Consider the following 22,601-nt stretch of genomic DNA (forward strand, 5'->3'; position numbering starts at 1 on the left):
ATAATGCAAAGGTCAATTTATAAACTAGAATAGTGTGATGGAGTAATTAATCGGAAATCCTATACATACCGACCACTTTTGTAGGGAAACCGTATATACATATATACACGAAAAATAGGGTGTTTAGATCAAGCATCCTACACACATCGGATGCCGTTGATTCCCGCGTTGGGCCCCTCGGTTTTTTTTTTTAAATTTTTGGACGGATCGGATCGGCCGTCCGGTGGCCGGAGACGGCCGCGCGCGGCCGTCGGTACACCGTCGGTATGGTTTGGTCGGTGTAAATAGCAGTACTCGTAATTAATACCATATCGGTACCATGACTTGCAAATTGAGGCTAATATGGTTGACTTGAGAAATGATTTCTAAAATCAGATAAAGCTTGCCGATCTAGGATAGAAACAAATACACTCACCAACGCAGCAGTATGTCATTCATATTATATCACACTTCCATTTCCAGACATGAGTGTACAAAAGTGTTCTCCACTAAATCCCAATCTTTTTTACACTCGAGTGCAAAAATTAATCTATTCTCTAGTGCAAGTGCTAGAGAAATCTACAAATTGCATTGATTACACAATTTGGTAGTAAAGTGCTATGCATCACCGACACTCCTAGAGATCGTTGTATCTGTGTCGCACACTCCGGGGAGACGCCACATGCTATTATATATAGATATTTTTAAAGGGCAGCAGTGTTTTAACGGCTCACGGCGCACCGAGGTGCAATGGTCCCTTGAAGCCTTGGTGCGTGGTGTTCACCACATCAAAGTGAGGCACAATTTATTATAACAAGTAGAATTCTAACATAGGCAAAACATTCAACACAAGCAAACACTATTAACTTTCAAATGTCATAAAACAAACCATTTCAATGTTTAAGCCACCAAATACTAAGCAAAACATATCATCCATAGAGGAACACTGAAAACAAAGCATAGAAGAACAAAAAAATTACAGAGAACGAAAAAACAGAGCAGAAAAGAGAAGAAAAACAGAGAGCAAGAAACGAAGAAGAAGAAGAAGAATTTACCTGGAAACAGATCAGAGGAGAGCAGATTGATTTCTAGGGCTAATGTTTAGTTCCTCTCTACATTGAAGGAACTTATCCAGTGCATTTATGCATCATAGATCAATGGTTGAGCTGGATTTTGGTCTAATCTAAACAAAGATGGCTGAAAAATCCTTCAGGCGTGCACCTCGCCTTGAGGCGCACACCACGTGTGCCTCACCACGACTCCCTGAGGCTCTAAGGTGCGCCTTGCCTTGCCACATCAGGATGGCACGCGAGGCGCGGTCCTGAAAATGTTTATAACTTCAAAAGTATTGGGCTAAAAGTGTAATATAAAACATATGCATGTGTGCATAGGAATACACCATCAGTAAATAACGCATTTGATAGGAATCCTGACCTCAATATTTAGTGTTCACATAACTAAGAATATGGTTTACACAGTCCCACGCTCACATACAGAGAGGGAGGACCAGGGACTAGCTAATCAGATAACAACTGTTAGAGCTTGTCTCACACCGGTTAATAATCACCTCCAAAACTAGTATATGAGCCTAGGTCCACTCATTGTCAATTTGTTTTGAATTGGATGCTTTAGCATGATATCAGAGCCTCTGAAAATCTAGCACAAAGAAAGGGCAAAACCTACGAAAATGGCTCTGAATATCTAGCACAAACAAAGGGTTGCCTTCGAAAATCTAGCTCTGATACCATGTTAAAGCATAAAATTCAAAATCAATTGGCAATAAATAACACCCAACAATTTTACTTAAGAATTTTCTAAGAACGGGGCTAACCAAACGTCGACCTGATAATTCAAAAAACCCAATCAACTGATACATATTCATCTGCCTGAGCTGGCTCCAGTAATCCAGGTCTCAGTAAATGACTCAAACATAATAGAGTCCGCTGACCAAATCCCGGTACAAGCTCACTGTGTCCAAAATACGACCTCAACAAGCTTGGGTGGGTATCCGTAGAGGATAAATACCACTCTTTGGCTTTGTTGAGGTTGTGCAGTACTTGTCTTGCGTTTTGAGATAGGTAAAATAGCTACAAACCCCATTTACCTACGCTGCTATGAGGCTGTGGATGTCGGTCCACCCAATTGGATCCAGTTGGTTGGGTTGCACCACTGCCAGTTGCTTTCAACTGGTACATCGAGATCCAGTTGGTGATCTGTATGTTCCGGATCCTTTGTTGACCTCTCTATGTGCGAGTCGCGGGTCGCATGTGTGGGGAACTGTTAGAATTTGTCCTACATTGGTTAATTATCACCTAGAAAACTAGTATATGAGCCTCAGCGGCCTCTCCCCTCATTGTAAGGAACCGCAAATCCGTAGTGTTGTGCATGCATAAATATAGATATGTGTTATTCTTTATTTTTAAAATACATCATATGAGAATAATTTTTACACCATGATGTTCGATATATTATTTTGAGCATACGGTGAATTTTGAGTATTTTTCTAAGAACAAAACCCGAATAGCGTGACCCGAACATTACTTGATTTTGCACTGTCTGTCATAGTTCTCCCAGATACTTCTGCCAACCACTTTAGCAACTATTCAATTCTTTTGTTTCCTTTGTCTTTCTCACTTCCTATACATGTCAGACTAGATTCATTTCTCCTGACGTCTCTCGTTCTTACCAAATAATTCTCTCCTGCTCTCCCTCTCAAGCACTCTCTTCTCTCGCTCTCTCCAATCAAGGGGAACAACCCTCCAGGCTTGCACCCATTTCACGCACTTCTCATCTTAGAGCAACCGATGTATCCCCGATGTACCCAACAGTTGAGATCGTTCATCCTTCTGCTTAACGGGAAAGATTAATTCTTCTAGCGCAATTACTATTTTGTTGTTAAAAATGCAAGAAGAGTAATATTTAAGAGATACTTTGACGTTCTTATAACGATCTCCACTTTCGAAAATTTGATAGAACAATAGGTTAATGAGTTAGCTACCGTTTGGACACTTGAACGGATCAATCCGACCGTTGGATCTTCGGGAATGTTAGTTTTAGACTTTTAGTGAACTGTGGCAGATTGCACTTCTTGATTTTGTTCGCATGTTTACCTCGTCTAAAGTCAGATTTGGGCATGGCGTAAAACATAAAAGTTGTTCCTAAGCAACCTAAGCTATCACTCTGTCAAAAGCTCATAGGTTCTGGATAAGAATTGTCATGTCTTTTTGTTAGACTCGTAGATGTTTGAAACCTGGCAAGTTTAGCTAAACGTTAATTGAGCTACTACTGTTAATGTCTACACTTGGTGATTTTGTGAATATGCATGGGACTTACGTGGCTTAGTAAACAACGTTTATGCATGCAACTTGGAATTATTGTGGTTGTTATTGCTTAATAGAATATATTAAAAGTATGAGTAGAAATGTTGAGATCCAGTATGGAGATGGACTTATGAGTACTGCGGTAAATCTGGAAATATGGTCGAGGTGTTTGATGGATTAACCCTCAGCGGGTAGAACCCGCGGATGGGTTGATGTCGTGAGCCATGCTGTGTCGTGAGCTGAACCTTGTCGTGAGCCATGCCAAAGGTGGCAGTTGGGATCATAGAGTACGGGAACACAGTGAATGGGAGCATGGTGTACGGGAACATCCTAGGATCAATCATGTTAATAAGACTCTACGTGTGTTATTACTTGTTCTGTTATTATTTCTTATGTGTGATTTTGTGGTTATGGATATCATGTATACATTGGGGTGAGGGTAGTTTTATATTGTTCTACTGGGTTTTCACAAAATCACGGTACTATGTTACCTTGGTATTCAACGCCAGTTGCAGGTGAGGATATGGAGTATTCCGAAGACATTTTTGTAGCAGCTGAAGACGGGGGCCGAGTTAGCTAAGCCATGGCTGTACGAGTAGATTAGTCATTGGCTCTGTGTCTTTAAGCATATTATATTTGAAAGTTTGTAATAAATGCACTTTTCAACTTTATTCGGTAATGTAATATTTTAATTACGTCTGTAATAAACGGAACTGTAATTTGTAATAAATAGTGTGACAATTTGTAATAAATGGGAATGTTATTTTAAAAAAAAAAGTTCAAGTTCTTTTAAATCATTTTATTAACAAACCGAATTTAAGGGGCGTTACACTCATTCCCAATTGGTATTGAGTTGGATGCTTTAACAACCATTCAAACTTAAGTCCTCAACATGGTTAGTAAACCCTCCAAGAAATGCCAAAGGGACATAACGGCAATTAGTGTTGGCTTTTCTTAATGCCAATCCAGAAACCAAACAGAAAAGTTCTCAAAACAGGTAAACAAATAAAAATAAACTTGAAAGGGAACCGAACTACTTGAACCATGTGGAAAACAATGTGCACTATATGGAAAAACAATTCAAAAAAAGATGCAAACATGGACACATGAATGATGTTTGTGTTTGATTCCAAAACAACTGCGATTGCAACAATATAGCAATTGATCTTTGAAGTCATATCAAACAGTCCTAACCTTGAAAAGTCTTATGTCCCAAACAATTGGGTCCGGTTATTTTAACCTTTTTTAAGCCACAATATCGATCTCATCTCAAGCAATGAAGAACCTAACTCAGTCCTACGTAACCACAATTGGACAGAGAAATGGTAGGACAAAAACACAATGCAGGGGGGTGTTGGTGTTGGTGTTGTGCATCATGCTCCATTAACTGTCGTCGGTCAGCATCAAGCTTTACCAAGTATGTTTGGAAATCATCAAGGTGGTTCTATGAAAGTTCAATGGTCAAAACTGCCAAGAATAGTTTCTAGATTTTTAATATGCATTAAGAAAATGGTGAAGTATTGTACACACCGATGCTCTGGACTATCAATGAAGGAAGGCATGGTAATGTGTACATAAATTGATTTGGGTCTCTAGGCCTGCCCTCTCTGATGCCATTTGACTTTGATCTGGGGGCATGGTTTTACAATAAAATGTCCTTGTAGCTCCTCGGTTCTTGGAGGTTTAGGGGGGCTACTGTTTTAGTGGTATTCTGAGAGCAACCACTTTGTGCATATATTACCAAAGGTTAGGTTGTCTCTAGTCATCCCCCGCCTATACCCCCAATGATTGGGGACTAGATGAGTTATGTTATGTTGTTGTTGTTGTTGTTGATTAAGAAAATGGTGACGTCAAGGACTGAAGCACAGCTGTATTTTACCTTCAACCTCCAAAGTGAGATTGTAGTAACGGGTACTAAGGTATCTGACTCTCAATTGTTCAACGAAAACGACATCTCTATCAGAATTAGACATTATGCTAGTAGATCATATCAGAATCCCTTATTACATTGTTCCACTTCAAAACCGTTAATAACTCCTACATTCCTTCACATAAGTACCCGTTATAATGAAAATCAAAAAGTTTGACCCAGTTGGTTTGCGTTTTCTGATTGCTATCAAAAACCAAAACAAAACCAACACAAAATTAACATGGTCTACTTTCTTTCTATTATCCTCAGTCCTATCATTGATACTGTCACATAACATGTTTAACCCTTTCAAACAATCAACACAAAACCACATAACAAAAGCAGAAAGCAGGCCAAAGAGAAAGAGAGAAGTCTACAACTCAAATGCACAATTAGGTCCACATCTATACACTTACATGTGATGTACATAGGACAGAGAGAACTGACGTAAATTGCCTTTCTAGTAGTTTGTGTTTCCACAATGTAGCCAAAGCCTACCAGTACTATATGGACATTCCATGGGCCACATCTTAAGCAGAGTGATGGGCTACCCTCTAAGGCTAATATTGACCGACTGCACTCTTTTAGTCCTAGATTAAAGCTATTGGGCATGGTAGCCCATCACTCTTGCGAACAATATCAGTTCCTGCTCATTTTAGTTTAGGTATTGAAATGTACAACACCCCTAAACTTAAAAAGAAAAAACACGAGTTACCCTGACAATAATTAGTTAGTCACAGATACTTGAGGCATCCCAATGATAATACAAAAAATCTCACACTTCATGATGCTTAATGCCCTAGCACAATTGGACTTTTATAGCTAAAATTCCCTTTGCACCCATAAATTTCAATGACAGGTTTCGTTTATTTCCTAAAGTTTAAACTGTGGAAATTGGAGTCATAGGTTTCGAATTTGGTTTCTAAGCCTAGTGGTTAATGACCACAAAAGTTAAAAATTCAAAGAACAACATGTTAACACCCCATAAGATTCTCTGACGTAATTGATCGCAAGTGAAACTCACATGTATCAACCATGAATCTCAATTGGAGCTCTCTTGTGTTTTTACAAGCCAAACTCTCCTGGGACTTAGACGTTGAATATAACGGAAACAAATAAGAATTTTCGTTCCGTACCTTGTGATTTCGAAAAGGTTCATCATTTCCTGGAAAAAGTGGGCTACAAGAACAATATAATTCAATTTTACAAATGTTCTAACAGTAGCCTGATTAGCCCTTTTACTCTCCAAAATTTATTTAGGAAGGAATTCAGAAAGAGAGTAGAAGAAACATAAAAATCGGGTTTGGATAGAACCTATTGCCTTTTCTCACAGGGAAGGAACAATGATCCCCCTGAAAAAGACACATGGGAGTCTGGGACCAACTCACTATGTGTAGCCGTAGTGTGACCATGAGAAAATACAGGGAGAAATTGAATTATATGTAACATTGAAAGAACAAAAAATATGGAAGACACAAGACCAACTATGTGTCTTTAATCTCTCTCTCTCTCTCTCTCTCTCTCTCTCTCTCTCTCTCTCTCACACACACACACACACACACACATCTTAATTTGATTTGAAACCACTTTAACAGCAGATCATATAATTTACACATATCCATTTAAGAATGAATGGGAAGTGAATTATTGATCACTTCCGAAACAGGATTGTTAGAAAAAAAAAAAAGCCTTTTTTAAAAAAAAAAAAACATCTATTTCACATTCAACCAACAAACAGCAAACAAAAAGAAAGTTCAGAGCAGATATTTTAGCCACCAATATTTCAAACTACAAGTAAATTGTTTTCCACTCTTAGAATAGCCATTCTGAAATGATTTCAGAAAGCTATTTTTGCTACTTAACAGAGCTCAATCAACCTTGTTTGGACTGGCAAGTGGCAACAGACCAGAGATTTAAGCAACAAATGTTCAAATTGCAAGAAATCGTTTTTCCATTCCGATATCATTTCAAAAAGATGTTATTGCTGATGAGAAAGTGTAAAAGAAGGGCCAGACCGCCAAAGGCAGCGGGAGGTAATTCAGGGCCAGTCAGAGCATCTGACTGCATTGGAAATTTAAGTGTTTTCCTTTTTTTAACAAGAGAAATGACTTTCACACTTCCTTTTTTTATAAGTACACTCAACTTGTTTCTAGTGAAAAAATTACCCATATAAGTTTCACTAAAGGACAAAAAATGTAGTGCATTTATCAAAAAAGGGAGTGTAGAAATCACTAGCCTTTCAACAATTGGACTTATAAATTGCCTTTGGAGCATTCCAACCTTGATGTCAAATTTGCCATGGCATGCAAAGTTGATAAAATTGGCATGCTAAACAAAACTATTTCAGATCTTTTTTCTCTGATTGCTTAATTTCGTGTAATATACAATCCTGTCCCAAAATTTATGAAGGAAAAGGAATTCTAGCAAAAAGTACTCAAATAGAAAATTTTGATTGGTTGGGATGTCAAATTCTCACATAAGCTTTCAAAAAAAATTAATTAATTAAGAATTCCTAATTTTTGCATGAGTTTAGAGATACTCTCAATATAGCAACTCCAAACAAGCTCTCCATTCATCGAAGCTTTGGCTACCAAATACCACATGTTCACAACTACTGTCTAACCGATACATGCATGTCAAGCCAGGCCCCCTTCCACCCCATGCTTCTTTTATCTCTTCCTCTTCTTCAATCTAACATGAACGACAAGAACAAATTCAAATTCTCTCTCTCTCTCTCTCTCTCTCTCTCTCTCTCTCTCTCTCTCTCTCTCTCTCAGATGATCTTTTGGAGATGCTATTCTGTTAGGATTATCGGAAATTTGAGTATTCTGATTGCGAATTATTGCGGACATCTTAGAATTTTTTTTGGAAACATAATAAACATTGTTTATGCAAATTTTCTTCCTAGCTACTTGATACTTGGATGTAAACCAGTGACTACAGTTACTGAGCACCTTAAACAAAGTCACGAGTCCACATAACCCGCGAGCGGTACTTCCCAAGGATAATTGCAATACTGCCATTTTGACTCTACTACTTTACTCCTTATATCAGTGGATCATTTATCGTGTTTAATAGTTGCCCCTACTGCTACAAATTTCTAGTTATGTCACTATCCAAAGGATTCAGATTACTTGAACGAATCGTAAACCGACTCATGTACATATACTCATCATTCTAGCAGTTTGCTCAGGATTCAACCAGATTTTTGCCGTATATACAAAAGCTTCTGTATAAAGAAACAAAACGAACGCACGAATGGCAGCCCAGAAAATGCACGTAATCAAAAGTAGAGTAAAATAAAAAGCCAATCCAGTTTTACAGACGCAACTAAAGAGAAATTAGTGAATGATTCATTTGCCGTATATGTGGCAATCTAAGCAATGGCAGTCAGACAATTCTCTCAAGTCATAACTAGGAAAGGTAGAAATCATAGGGGAATGGCAAACAAAAAAAAAACTGAAGATGAGTTCGAAACCCTAACCTTGTGATTGGTAGCGGTGCTGAATGCGGCTTGCGGAAGTTGACACTGCGATACTCTTTGAAATCGCTAAGCTATGTGATTGCCTCTGTCGCGAAGAGAGAGAGAGAAGAGTTAATGAGTTATATTGAGTAAATTTCACTTACCTCCCCTAAGGTTTCTAACAACTACAGAAACCTCCCCAAGGTTTTGGAAATTATACTTACCTCCTTTCTAGTTTAGTTGTCGGCTGCAATTCAACCCATCCGTTTGTTGCACGTAACGGGAAGGGTTACGCATGGCTCAACCTTCTACCCAACTTTGCTCCACTTTTCACTTTCCCCCCACCTTTCCCTTTTCCTCCCATCTCTTTAGCGTCAAAACCCATTAGTTTTCCTTTCTTTTTCTTTTCCTTTTTTTTTTTATGAAGTTTTAAGATTTTTGTAAATACCCCAAGGTTTTGAATATCGTATTGGATATGGTACCATTTTTGTTACTGGTACAGTACGTATCCAAACCGGTACAATACCGGATACTATTTTTGATTTATCGTTATAAATAAATATGCATTAAGAACATAAGATGTTTACATTTTTTTTTTGGGAAATGGATAAGATATTTAAATTAACATTGATTTAAAAAGAATATATGTATGATTGGTTCCGCTATTCTCCGCCCAATGGACATAGCTTTAATTTCCATGCGGATAATACTCTATTGTTTTTCTCTCTTAGGAGAAAGCCATCTACTAAAAAAACACCGTCCTTTCAGCACAATAATTGATGGCATTCAAGTCTCTTTTATTATATGACAAGTCTACTCTTGTAACCTTCCACGGTTCAGTCAAACAAAGTACTCCATTTCCTTAGGCCAGGTCTCTACCAAGGCTGAGGTTTTTTTTTGTTTTTTTTATTTTTATAACCGAGGAATAGCCTTACAGCTGAGCCACAAATGGACCCGATTGCGCAATTGAAACCAAAATAATATAGCATTCCCATTTTCATAATTGCATTTCAAAGTCCATTAGATTCCAAAATATTACATCATCGGCTCAACGGCCCCAAATTGACGTAAGTATCAAGTGTCAAGAGAGTTAAGAGTTTACAAATATTTCTTAGTCAAAAGAATTATAACTTAAGTTACAAATGCATCTTTCAAAAGAAATTTACAAAGATGAATAAGTAACTCATTTGGTTAGATTTTAAAAGTAATGTCCACAATTCAAGCACTCCAAGCATGCAATCTACTGTCCCGGGTTAGCACTTGAAACTGATGTAAGGTTTGAGTTACACTAGCCCAGTTGGAAAAGTCTACGCAAACTCTATATGCAAATGAGCAATACAGGAGAACAAACGATAGAGACCAAATGACAATGGAGGTAAGCATAACTATCATGATCAAAAAGTCCAATTATCTCAAATCCATCTTTCCAACATACTCATAAGTCATGTTCATTCAATTCGTATCTCAACATCTCGTATCCTTTGTGTGTCTGAGTTGAAGCTCCTCTCGGGCCAATTAAGGGATCCCAATATCCCTCGCCAAGCACCCACTTTGTAGGTTAGGCCTTGAGTGTGTTCATTATGAGCATTAGCTCCCGCCGGGCCAATTATGGGATTCCGATATCCCCTGCCAGGTACCCACACGTTGATAGGCCCCGAGTATTCTCGTGTTGTTCATATGCTCGAGTGTATTGTTCGTATTTCAACGTGCAATAACTTACTTTTCTCACTTCATAACTCAACGTGCTCATTCAAATCCACCAGATATCGTTCTAAGAATGAAAGAGGTAATATCCTCCAATCATTTGCAAGAATGCATAAATGAACCCATTAGACTTGATGAAAAACTCTAATAAGTGATCTACAAGACTTAGGAAAAATATGCACCAAGACTGAAGACCTATAGGTAGGTGAACTAGTCTTATCGGTAGAAGAGAGGAAATTTTAGATGACCTACCGGTAGGAGTTAGGGACCTACTGGTAGAAAATGAAGGCAGAGAGGCCAACGTTTTGCACGAAACAATTTTTCACGAGACCTACCGGTAGGTGAAAAGTCCCTACCGGTAGGAGATGGGTTGATAGGCGATTTTGACAGAACTTTCAGACTTCGATCCAATCTCAATAACAACTAGAACAAGCTCAAATAAGGCATAGAAACACTCAAATAACATATAAAAAGAGGTAGAATTCCCTACCTCGAGTATCCAAGCCGAAACCGAAGAGGTTGAGTAAGCTCTAGCTTCTGAAATCCAAACCGAGCTCTATCCAACAGAGTTTGAACCATAATATGCGTGTAGAAGATGAAGTTGAGGTTGATTATTGTGAGTTTTGAGTTTGAAGGTGAGTTTTTGGGTGAAGGAGTGAGAGAGATGGAGAGAGCCGAGAGAGAAGAGAGAGAGAGTTGGGAGAGAGGGAGGAGGAGAAAATGAGATTTTTCTCCCTGGGCACACACATACACCATATTACGCCTTGCACCCCTCACATACCAACTAGACACATTCTGTCCCAAACCGTTTCAACACTTACACCATCAGCCTCTAATATCACATTCAATATCTCGCCTTTTCTCATTAATGAACATTAAAATTAAATAAAGAAATTTACGGGTCTCTACATAGTTGCTTTTAGGGGTGAGGGGTAACGCAAAAGTTGGCCCACTTTACTGTTCATTAATTACCCGGAGCATCTCCAATCCATTTCCAAAACTCTAAAATGAAGAAGGAATGTGATATATTAGAGACTAGTGCTTGCCCGTGCCTACGGCACTACACACCCCGATTGGAATTGCCCGTCAAATATGGATAGAGACATCATCATATCACAAAGAAGCAAAAATGTAAAGAAATATTTTGAAATGGCGACGGGGATGAAGACCAGTTCTTGGCGGGGGGAGCGACGTCGTTGGATATGAGCGGGGGGAGCGACGTCGTTGGATATGAGAGAGAGAGAGAGAGAGAGAGAGAGAGAGAGAGAGAGAGAGAGAGAAATGGCGCAGTGGGTTTTGAAATACAGAAATGTTTTGGAATGTACAAATTGGTGGTTGCTAGGGCATAAGTGATTTGATGGTAGCTTGTAATATATGTAAAAAACACGAGCACTTTAATTTCTTGGGAAGAATGCATTACCAGCCCTGTGATCAAATGAATCTCAGCCCTTGGATCAACTTGTATTTGTGTGGTCCCCACACCCTTATGTTTTATTAGGTAGATTTGGTCCCCAAATTTAATTTTAGGTCTCCAAAAATAAAGACCACGTACACCTACATTTTAGATACCAAATCTCTAAAAAAGACTATATGAGTTCCTCCAAGATTTCCTTATCTATACTACTTCTTTTAAATGTACGAAGTTGTTTCCTCCTTTTTGCTTTCCACAAATGCCCTCAACACACACAAATAATACCAACCCTATCCTACACCTCTTCCCAACCGACACACCTCTTTCCAACCGACACAATACAACCCAGGGTATAAATTGTTTCCCACACTTTTATTCCCCACAGAACCCATAAGAGTTCCTCGCTATTGGAAAGCGACGGCCCACAGAGCGTTTCCTTCTAGCGAAATGCTGCACCGAAAGCAGCGGCTTGTAAACGCAAAAGAAAAGCACTCTCTTCCTGCGAAATGCTGCACCGAAAGCAGCGGCTTGTAAACGCAAAAGAAAAGCACTCTCTTCCTTCTCATCAAGAGGAGAGGACATCGATTTCTGACTCCTATAACTTGTAAGAGAGCATTGCAACTCCCTCTCTCTCTCTCCTCTGTGTGTGTTCCTAACCGTCAAATTCTTCTCATCTTCAGAGGAATCAAATCGGGGTGAACTCGGTGCTGTTTTATAAAGAAAAAGGGCAAAATAAGCATCGACGTCATATGTTCATACTTCCACCATAGAAGTTGAGACTCCAAGGTACTCTCAAGATGTTCCTTTAAGTTATTAAACCTGTTGAATGCCATTGTTATACACTATGCGCCAAAGCTGTTTGACAAAATGCCTGATCATTTTTTTAGTTCTAATTGATTCTTTACCATACCAAAAACATTAACAACTTACTGGGAATTGGTTCCATTTTTGCATTTTTATTGGTTACCACGGGATTTCTTGGGAAAGTCATCACCGGTTTTCTACTTTTCAAAGTTCCGAAAATGTCCCTACCAAGCCTAATTATTAACACACCTGGTCCAAGATTATTCACGCAAGTTTGGAGCATACACGATAACACGACTATTGAAGGCAATTCTACGACTATTGAAGGCAACCTTCCCATCCTAAACCGAAAAGACACAACCCTTCCAATGTACTAATTATTAAAGACGAGCCCACCGAAAAAACACAACCCTTCCAATCTACTGATTATTAAAGACTCAAAGCCAACCGCCACTTCGCCACCAGACTTTGAGTTCCACACCGTCATTATAGGCGAACTCTCAAGCCGTAGCGGCAATTGCTCAATTATTCCATCCGAATTTCTAGAGCTGGCCATGATTGGAAGTTTTGTTCATGTCAAAAAGAGTCAGTTGGCTCAGTCCCCCCATGGAGGATGGAGTTCGCGGGGCATGCAATGAATCCTAACAATGGTGTTGAAGTAGGTAAGTTTTGTTTCATGGGTTTGGGTGAAATGAATTCACAGATTTTCCCGCACTCTTCGTTCTTGGAAGCAAACCTGGGCGCCAACCCATCCTGGACTTGGCATAGTATTTTAGATAGGAGAGATGTTCTGTTGGATGGAGTGTGGTGGAGAGTGGGTAACGGCAGGAGGGTGCGAGTGGCAACTGATCTGTGGATTCCAAATAAGGAGAGCTATAAACCACTGGGTGTATCAACAGAGGGAAGAGAGATACGGGTCATGACTTGATTGATCCGGTAACGTGTCAGTGGAAAGTTGATGTGGTGCAATCAGTTTTGCGGGCAGAAGACGCAAAGGTGGTGCTGGCTGTTCCACTACCATATTCTGATGTTGAAGATTGATGGGTGTGGCACCACACGACAAATGGGATTTATACAGTCAGTTTGGGGTACAAATTGGCTCTTGCGATTCGAAAACGAGGCAGTGGAAGGCATAGGGAGCAAGGGGAATCCAGTATACGGAATGGCGACAAAAAGGTATGGAATAAAGTTTGGTCTCTTTGGATACCAAATAAATTGAAACATTTTGTGTTTAAGTGTATCAATGGGATGATAGCAATTAAGGAGAATTTGTTTAGGAGGGAGGTTACACAGGATTTTTTGTGCCCAACGTATAGTGACGAGTGTGAAAATTTCCCCCATTTGTTGCCGTTTTGCTCATACCATGTGGAGGATGTCACCGATTGGGTGTATTTCGTATCTGTTTTGAAAATTCTTCAATTCTTTTTTTTGCTCAGCAAAATTCTTCAATTCTTGCTTGGTTTGATTGCGTGATTGATCGCTGGAAAGGAAGGGAAGGAGGAGACGCTATGCTGATTCTGATTCCGGTTATGTTATGAAGAATATGGAAGTGCCGGAATGAGGTGGTGTTCAACGGGGGAAGACCAGATCCTCAACATGCGATGTATATGGCGGTTAGGGAGGCGGAGGAATTTGTTAAGGCAAGTGAAGGTACAAAGGAGACTCGGAGGCAGGTGGGGATGATTGTGGTAAATAGGTGGAACCTCCATCCACTGGATGGGTCAAGGTCATTTTTGATGGGGCATGGGTTAATCGAGACGGGGAACTGGAAGGGGGTGTTGCCTTTGTGATTTGGGATGGAAGTGGCAGGTTCATTACGGCTCGGTTAGTGAATTTGAGGGTTGTGTCATCTGCTCTTTGCGCTGAAGCTTTGGCATGCCGAGTCGTTTTGTTCTTTGCCTCAGAATTGGGAATGGAGTACATTGTTGTGGAGGGAAATCTTTACAGATTGTGCAAATGGCTGAAAAAAGAGAAATTGCAACAGAGAGGTTGAGGTCCTTACTGAAGACATATGGAGCGAAATGGAGAAGTTCCGAATTTGTGAGTTTTTGTTCGTTCGGAGGTTGGCCAATGGTGTAACTCACACATTATCCGCCTCTGGTTTGGCAAAAAAAAAAAACACCCTACACGCCTAGGGTTTGGGGATTCTTTACAACTTCTGCAAGCGTACGGTTAGTAGATACCAATGTTTATATGACCTCAAAGGGATTATCTCACAAATTAACCTTGTTTCGAAACTATTTTTGGTCCAACCATTATACATATATTCTTGAACCTGTTCTGAATTCCAAAAGGCTTGGAAGATTATCTTGACCCTTCCCAGAATATATTCTCCACGGTTGCGAAATTTCCATGCTCGAAGGTACTTGGTCAAAGCTAGATATAATTTTTTTTCCCTTTTATACCTAGGTGTCTAGGCCAACTTAAATTCACATCGACTAATCCTGTAGTTGCAAACACGCTATTCATTGTCTAATCAAAGTCAAGGCAAACCCCAATATAGTTGCATAGTAAATTATCACGTGCATCGCACGTGCACTTTTACTAGCTTCTTTTAAATGTACGAAAGTGTTTCCTACATTGTCTTACCACAAATGCCCCTTGCCTCTGCAATTAATCCCAGCCCCATCCTACTTCGCTTCCCAAGAGACATAATGCTAACGTTCCAACAAAAACGATACAAAACAACAACGGCCTCCCAAACAACGATGCCCCCCTTCCCCATCCCATACACAGACAAACCAAAATTTCAAAACCACGTTTCAGAAGAGGAGCGGGGAAATATGATGCGATGTTGCCGGAAATTTCAAGCGTCGCCATCCAGAACTTGCCTAACAAATTGGCTTTGACCTCTGATTCCAAAATTCCTACTCTGTCAACACGCACAACAGTCGAGGAGTCCACAGTACCCATAGAAGTTCCACAACCACATTGCCAACGAAAATTGTCGAGGTAATTTAAAGTTGTTAATCATCGAGGTACAGTAACGAATCAGTTAGAACTAAATTCATAAAACTTTTTTTTTTGTTTGTTTCCAACAAACATAAGAAACATAAATAGCATTTGAAATATCTGTATTCATTTACTCTGGTCGGTTACAAAGAGATTTGATTTGGACTATTGAGATCAACACATGATAGGTGCTTGAAACATGTTTGACAAAATGTTCCGAAGAGGAAAAATTAGCTACTCCATCATATGAATATATCATTGTTCTGAAATATTGGCACCCAAAACTCTTATTCAAATTCACCTGTTTGATTCGTGGACATATTGTTGCAAGTAAGGTTTTCGACATATTGATTCTTTCAGGGTTGGCTACAGATTTGGATTTTGGTTGTATACTTTGTGTTGGAACTTCATGTATTTTTTTCATATTTTTTCATGGAGAACATTAAACTTCAGACTTCTTCTTCTTTGACCAAAATTGTTTTGATCATATCGTATTTGAACGTATTTGTCGATTATTGCATGATTTTTAGTTCAAGTATGTGGTGTTGTTTAAGCCCTGTGGTCTTCGTTGGGTGGGTGGATCATTATCATCTGAAAACTATTGCGGAACTTATCTATTAGGTCGTGTTTGAATTTTTCTTTCTTTTTATCTTGATATTTCAAGCCAGAAAAAGTCTGGACTTCATGCTTACCAAAAAACATGACTTTCACATCAGTAAATCTTGTTATATCTGGGTTGACACCCTTAGCTTTGTAAGGCATTTTGGAGAGCTATGATGGGTGGAAACGAAATAACCATCATGCTCTTTGAGATTGTTTTAATAGTGTATTAGCTACGAAAAGGTCTTGTTTAGCCTTGACTGATGTTTTCTTCTCTTCAAACTGGTGACAAGAAATAGGGTAAGGGAGGAATAAATCCCGATTGTGAAATTAACTTCAATGTGGGAATCACTATTTGTCTACAGAGTCATGCATATGTTGATTTGCAATTACCAAGACTATAGCAATTAGTAATGGTTCTTTACTACTGTATTGATGCTGGAGTAGTGAAGTGTTAGCCATTTGTGTTTTGCTAATAGAGAGAAACTTATTCACGCAAGAGTCGTGAATAACTAGCTTATTCACGGAGGCATGCAATCTCACCAGTCTCTTTCGGCAATCAATGGTTGGGATATGTTTTAAAACTTTGACTGATAATAAATATATCTGACCGTTAATAGTTTGTTTTTTATTCAGATCGTCCAAAACACTTTTGGACGCACGAGATTGGCCTCAGTAAACTTTATTTATGGAGCCTCCGTAAATAAAGATTTTCCCTTGCTGATAATGCGTTATTTTTTGCTACAGCTGATGATAAAAGCTATGATTCTGTACTTGAAACCTTATAACCTTTTTGGAAGCTTCTGGTCTAATCATTAATTGCCATAATTCTAAAATATTTCTCCCAATGTTAATATAGGAGAGAAGCTAAGGCTTTAAGCAGAGAATGTAGCATCCCTCTCACCTCTGACCTAGGAGTTTATCTTGGTGTCCCTCTGTTGCATGAAAGAGTTTCTAATAAGCACTATCAATTAATATTAGTAAAGGTGCAAGAAAAGTTATCTGCCTTCAAGGCTAGCTCTGGACAGCTCTTTGTATTCCTGTTTGGGACAAAATTGATAAGCTTATTTAAAAAATTTGGTCGGTGAGACACCAATGATAAGAAGAAAGTCCACCTGGTTGAATGAAAGACTGTTTGCAAACCTTAAAATGTTGGTAGGCTTGGATTTAATAAAGCTAACCTTGCTTTTTTGTGTAAACTCGGTTGGAGGATTGATAATGAGGAAAATAAACTCTGTGGATCCAACTTATTTGGAAGAAATATTCGAGTATCCGCTCTTTTCCAAGTGCCTCTGAATAAGAAAGCATCTCATGTGTGGAACATCATTATCCTCACAAGTGATATTCTCATTGAGGGTATTGAATGAGTTGTTGGATTTAGGGAAGATACCCACATGTGGCAAGGTTGCTAGGTTGCTGGTGTGGTGAGAAATCTTTAGAGGATGCTTGTACGGAGCTTCATAGGAATATTGATCAACTCAGTATGTACATTACTACTGAGAAGGTCTGGGATGTGGCTTTGAATGTATTCTTCACTCGGCAGATCTGGACCTTGTTACTAATGTTCTTTTACCTCAATTTCTCAACAAAATGATGCTCCTTGCCAGGTTGATAATGGGAATGGACAATTCAACCTCAATTCAGCCAATAATCCAATCACCTCTAATGACCAAGATCCTCTGACATGTAGCTGGCTTTGGAAGCTCCATCTCCCTTACAAACTATAAGATATTTTTATTGATTTGCCCCACTTTAAGTTATTGACATCATCATGTGTCATAATAGTGCTTGTCCTATAGGATTTATGCAATATGAAGGTTGAGGATTTTGATCATTTGTTTGTTAGTTCACATAGTCTTGAGATATGGGCACATTTTCCTAATCTTCAGGTATTGGATGAGTATGATTTTCATTGTTTTGATTGGATTACTAAAGACGTAAAATATAAGTTATGGACAATGTTGGATGTCCCTGGAATGTTAGGTTTATTGGTTTTTTATGCTTCTTTTGGATTAGTAGATGTCTTAAAAGTTTTTTATAACATTCACCTCCCAATTTCCATGACTGCTATGAATATCCAGAATCACACATCAGGAATTTCTGAATACTCTAAATCTGCTGTATGATTTCCCTTGCATGAAATTGATTAGTTGGACCTTTCCAGGTTGTGGTAAGATGAAAATGAACAATGATGGCAGCGCTCAAGGACGCTCAAGCCAAGCAGGTTTCGAAGGGGTAATCCGAGAGGAATGAGCTCTATGGGTGTTGGGATTTTATGAGCTTCTCGAAGATTGTACCAGGCTAGAAGCAGAACTTTTGGTGATTTGGACATGAAATGCATGTTGTTGATCAAAAATCAGATTCTTAGATGGCAGTGACTCTCATCAATGAAGGACCTTCTGAAAATTCCCAATAGTCTTGGAGAAGGAAATCGAGTAGTTGAATGTTTTGCTAAAATAGTAATCAAGTAGGAGACTCGGCTGGTGACGCTGACGACTCTTCCCTGACCGAGGTTCTAGACAAGTTAGCCACAGACGTTTAGGAGTAGCAGTTGTCAGGGATCATCCCCTAGCTAAGTTTGTTCTTTATGTGTTGTTCTGTTTTAATTTTCAGGCGTATCAAACGGAAGATATTGAGTGTTTTATTTGCAGCCTTTTAAAATATGTTCTCAATCTTGCACTTTATCCTTAAAATTTTAAAAGATGGTCACGATCAATATGGTACATCCATCCAAAAACTCATGAAGATTTGAATCCTATTATGTGAAAATAATACAATATGTAACCGAGCTAAAGTCCCAATTAATTGGGTCACTCAAACTCATAAGTTAACCCCATTAAAATAATGTTTGTACAGTTACATCACTACATCTAACTGATCTAAGTGGACGTCTAGATAACACCAACGAAGAACAAATCGTCCTTTTTGTTTCGAAGTGAATTTCTTTTAATTGGAAGAATTCCACGTGCAAAGCACGTGCACATCTACTAGTAAGGTTAAAAAGTTGAAGAAAAAAGAGTAAATTACACAATCTCTCATTAGTTGTGCTATTTGCACATATTTTTGTGCACATATATTTTTGTGGGGTTCATATCGGGTTCCTAAAAAATTATTCAAATTGTTCATATTTCTTAAAATATTATTTTGAGGATTTCTGTAAAAAATTAACTCCAACAAATATCGTTAAGGACTTTTCTAAAAATCGTAGGGCAAAACAGAACGAAGCTATTGGTACAACAGTCAACAGCTTTGATAGCGCTTTCCCAATGCGTATGGAGATACCGGGTTTTCTAGCCTCAGCTTCTTCCCAAACCCCAAGATTTGTTATGAAATTATGGTTTGGATCGATGCAGATGTTACTGAGACATCTCATAGAGATAGGTAGGCACACGTTGGCACAGTTCTGTAAATAAGAGATGTCTCATCCTTGTCAATCGCAGTCAGTCTTTCGACTCTTTCTCTTCCTGGTAGCAGTACGTTGGCACATGACTGTATGTTGCCTAAGCAATCAGGGTTCAGCTAATCTTTTGCTTGGCGAATCCAAAAGGGAGGAGGAGGAGAAGAAAGGATTGACAATAACTAAGCAAGAGCAGTTATGGAAAGTGGGAGCTATGGTACTCGAGGGGTGGCTTCCTTTTTTGCCCTTAAGGTTGAGTTGAGTATTTAGTATTTTTTGGTAAATGCAATTAGTATTGAAGGGATTTTGTATCCACTGAAAACCTATACAGCTTCAACAAAAGATGAGACCAAATTTGGATTCTCTCTTTCTATACTAAAATAGATAATATTGAGCACGAGTCTCTCAAGCTCAAGCATTTGGTTTTCTAGTTAGATTGCAACATCTCGGCCCAATGTGGAATTTTGGTGTGAACAGGAGAAGTACACAATGCTAATGCCCTTTGGATGTCAACAAGAGAAGCCTTAGATTATGGAATTATTGATTGTCAGATATTGACTATCGAACTTTTTTTGTTTAGAAAATCGAGATGATAAAGATTATGGAATTATTGATAGTTAGATATTGATTATCGAATTTTTTTGTTTAGAAAATTGAGATGATAATCCAAATCAAGTTTACCCTGGATGAAATACCCCTAGTAGTTTTGGGGTAGCGAGTTAGCCAAGTGATTGTAGATTCTCGAAGCATGGGTGACTCTAATTGTTGTCTTTCAACATCCTGCCACGAAAAGAAGACAATGAGAATCATCACGAAAAGAAGACAATGAGAATCATCAAATCATCGACCGCTTGAAACTAATATGCATTATACAGTTTGTTAGAGCATCTTCACAAGTGGAGTTGCTATTGGGATAGTTATTGCAAAAGAAATCCTATGTGTACCGACCAAAGTGTAGGGAAACCGTACCGACCGCCGCGCGCGGCCGTCTTTGGCCACCGGACGGCCGATCCGAGCCGTCCAAAATTTTTTTAAAAAAAAACCGAGGGGCCCGACGCGGGAATCAACGGCATCCGAGGTGTGTAAGGTGCTTGATCCGAGCACCCTTTTTTCGTGTATATATGTATATTCCCGCGAATATACATATATACACGAAAAAAGGGTGCTCGGATCAAGCACCTTACACACCTCGGATGCCGTTGATTCCCGCGATGGGCCCCTCGGTTTTTTTTTTTTAAATTTTTGGACGGCTCGGATCGGCAGTCCGGTGGCCGGAGAAGGCCGTCCGGTGGCCGTCGGTACGGTTTCCCTTCGGAAACCGTCGGTGCAGCTAGCACTACTCTTATTGCAATAATATAGCAATTAATAGTGTCAAAAGTTGCTATACTATAGTAATGTTGTTTCAATGGTGCAGATGTTACTTCTTTAATTTTTTCGAAAAATGTCAATTTGAATCGCTATTTGTGGGTCCCATAATGAGAGAGGTAGAAACAAAGTAGCATGCTAAATTATAAGACCATCTTCAATGGCATGCTATTTATGGTGCTATAGCTATATTATAGCATGAGGCTCAAAATTCATTATCGAAAAGTGAGATAAAATGCATGCTATATTTACCTATATGTTGTGCCAAATATAGCACAAGATATAGCTATTGCTATTATTTAGTATGATATGTTGTTTCTATCTCTCTCATCATGGAGCCCACAAAAATCAATTCAAATTGATATTTTACAAAATAAATAAAAATAAAGACATTTCTGTAGTATAGAAATTTGACACTATTCATTGCTATATTATAGTAATAACTATTCCAATAGATACTCCAATGCTGGAGATGCTCTAACAACAACAATATCTTGTGCTATATTTGGTGCAACATATAGCTACAGGTAGTGTTCTAAAATGTGCTAGTCGAGCGGTGACCACCGCCTAGCACCTAGGCCGCCTTGCAAGTAATAAATTTTTTTTTTTTGTTGGGAGAGTCCACACCCTAGGTGCCCGCCTAACCCCTAGCCGCCTAGCCTTCCCGAGCGCCTAAGCAAACCGCCTAGGAGAATATTGTGGCGGGCGCCGCCTAAGCCACCTTTTAGAACACTGGCTATGGGTAAATATAACATGTGTTTTACCTTACTATTGGAGAATGAATTTTTGAGCCTCATGTTATATTATAGCTATAACAACAAATATAACATGTCTTTGGAGATGCTTTTAGTCAATAAAAAATGACAAAGAAACGGAATGAAAAGTATAAATGTAACGACCCGGATTTTTGACCCAATTTTTTTTTAATACAAATTTATATTGTTAAATTTCTAATTCAATAATTAATTAGATTGAATAATTAAAATATATTATTTTGTGTATAATTGATATTATTTGCACTATTGAATAAGATATGTATTTAAACTTTAGATATACAGGGAATCAGTGATTCGTTTTCATCTGTTATCTTTCCTATCTAAACCCTAAGTAGAACTCTATTCAAACTAACTCTCCACTTTTCTCTCTCATCCTATACATAAAAGCGTCCAGATACATTCTCACCATGTACATACATGCGTCCACATTCATTTGAATTGAAAACCCCACAAATGTGGCACTTGTCCCCCGTCTTTTTATCATTATCAGTATCACTCTCCTTCCTCATTCCACCACTTCTACACTTATCCTCTCACCTTCTCACTACCTTATTCTCTCTCATTATACATACTCACATAAATCCGAAAATTGAACACCAGTATATTATTTCACTCTCAATTCTATTATTGAGTCTAGAATAGAGAGAGAGAGAGAGAGAGAGAGAGAGAGAGAGAGAGAGAGAGAGAGAGAGAGAGAGAGAGAGAGAGAGAGAGAGAGAGTTGTGGCCATAGGTGTGTGCACACCGTGAGTTTCGTGGGCACACCGCTCTGCGGGCCCTGTTGGAGTGCCGCCGGACGCTGCCTTGAGATTTCAAAACCACCATGGCGATCTACGGACACCGTACAACACTTATTCGGATTTAGAATCGCGTTTGAGGTAGTTTTCCGGAAACCCGAAACCTTAATCTGCATTTTAATGGA

The 22,601-nt window shown here is 38.9% G+C and overlaps 1 protein-coding gene, 1 long non-coding RNA gene and 1 other non-coding gene across 3 annotated transcripts in view; 2 read left to right on the top strand and 1 right to left on the bottom strand.

Moving 5' to 3' along the window:
• The window catches only part of LOC131326907 (dormancy-associated protein homolog 3-like), a 59,267-nt gene that overhangs the window by 34,522 nt on the left and 2,144 nt on the right, over positions 1 to 22,601 (bottom strand). The gene's annotated exons all lie outside the window — the stretch shown is intronic.
• LOC131328136 (small nucleolar RNA snoR100) lies at positions 4,846 to 4,954 on the top strand. Its single transcript, XR_009200415.1, has one exon. It is a non-coding gene; the product is annotated as a small nucleolar RNA snoR100 (small nucleolar RNA).
• Positions 12,282 to 13,840, top strand: LOC131326909 (uncharacterized). Its single transcript, XR_009200130.1, has 2 exons — positions 12,282 to 12,390; positions 12,467 to 13,840. It is a non-coding gene; the product is annotated as an uncharacterized LOC131326909 (long non-coding RNA).

This window comes from Rhododendron vialii, chromosome 5a (genome assembly GCF_030253575.1).
Source record: "Rhododendron vialii isolate Sample 1 chromosome 5a, ASM3025357v1".
NCBI classification, from domain to species: domain Eukaryota; kingdom Viridiplantae; phylum Streptophyta; class Magnoliopsida; order Ericales; family Ericaceae; genus Rhododendron; species Rhododendron vialii.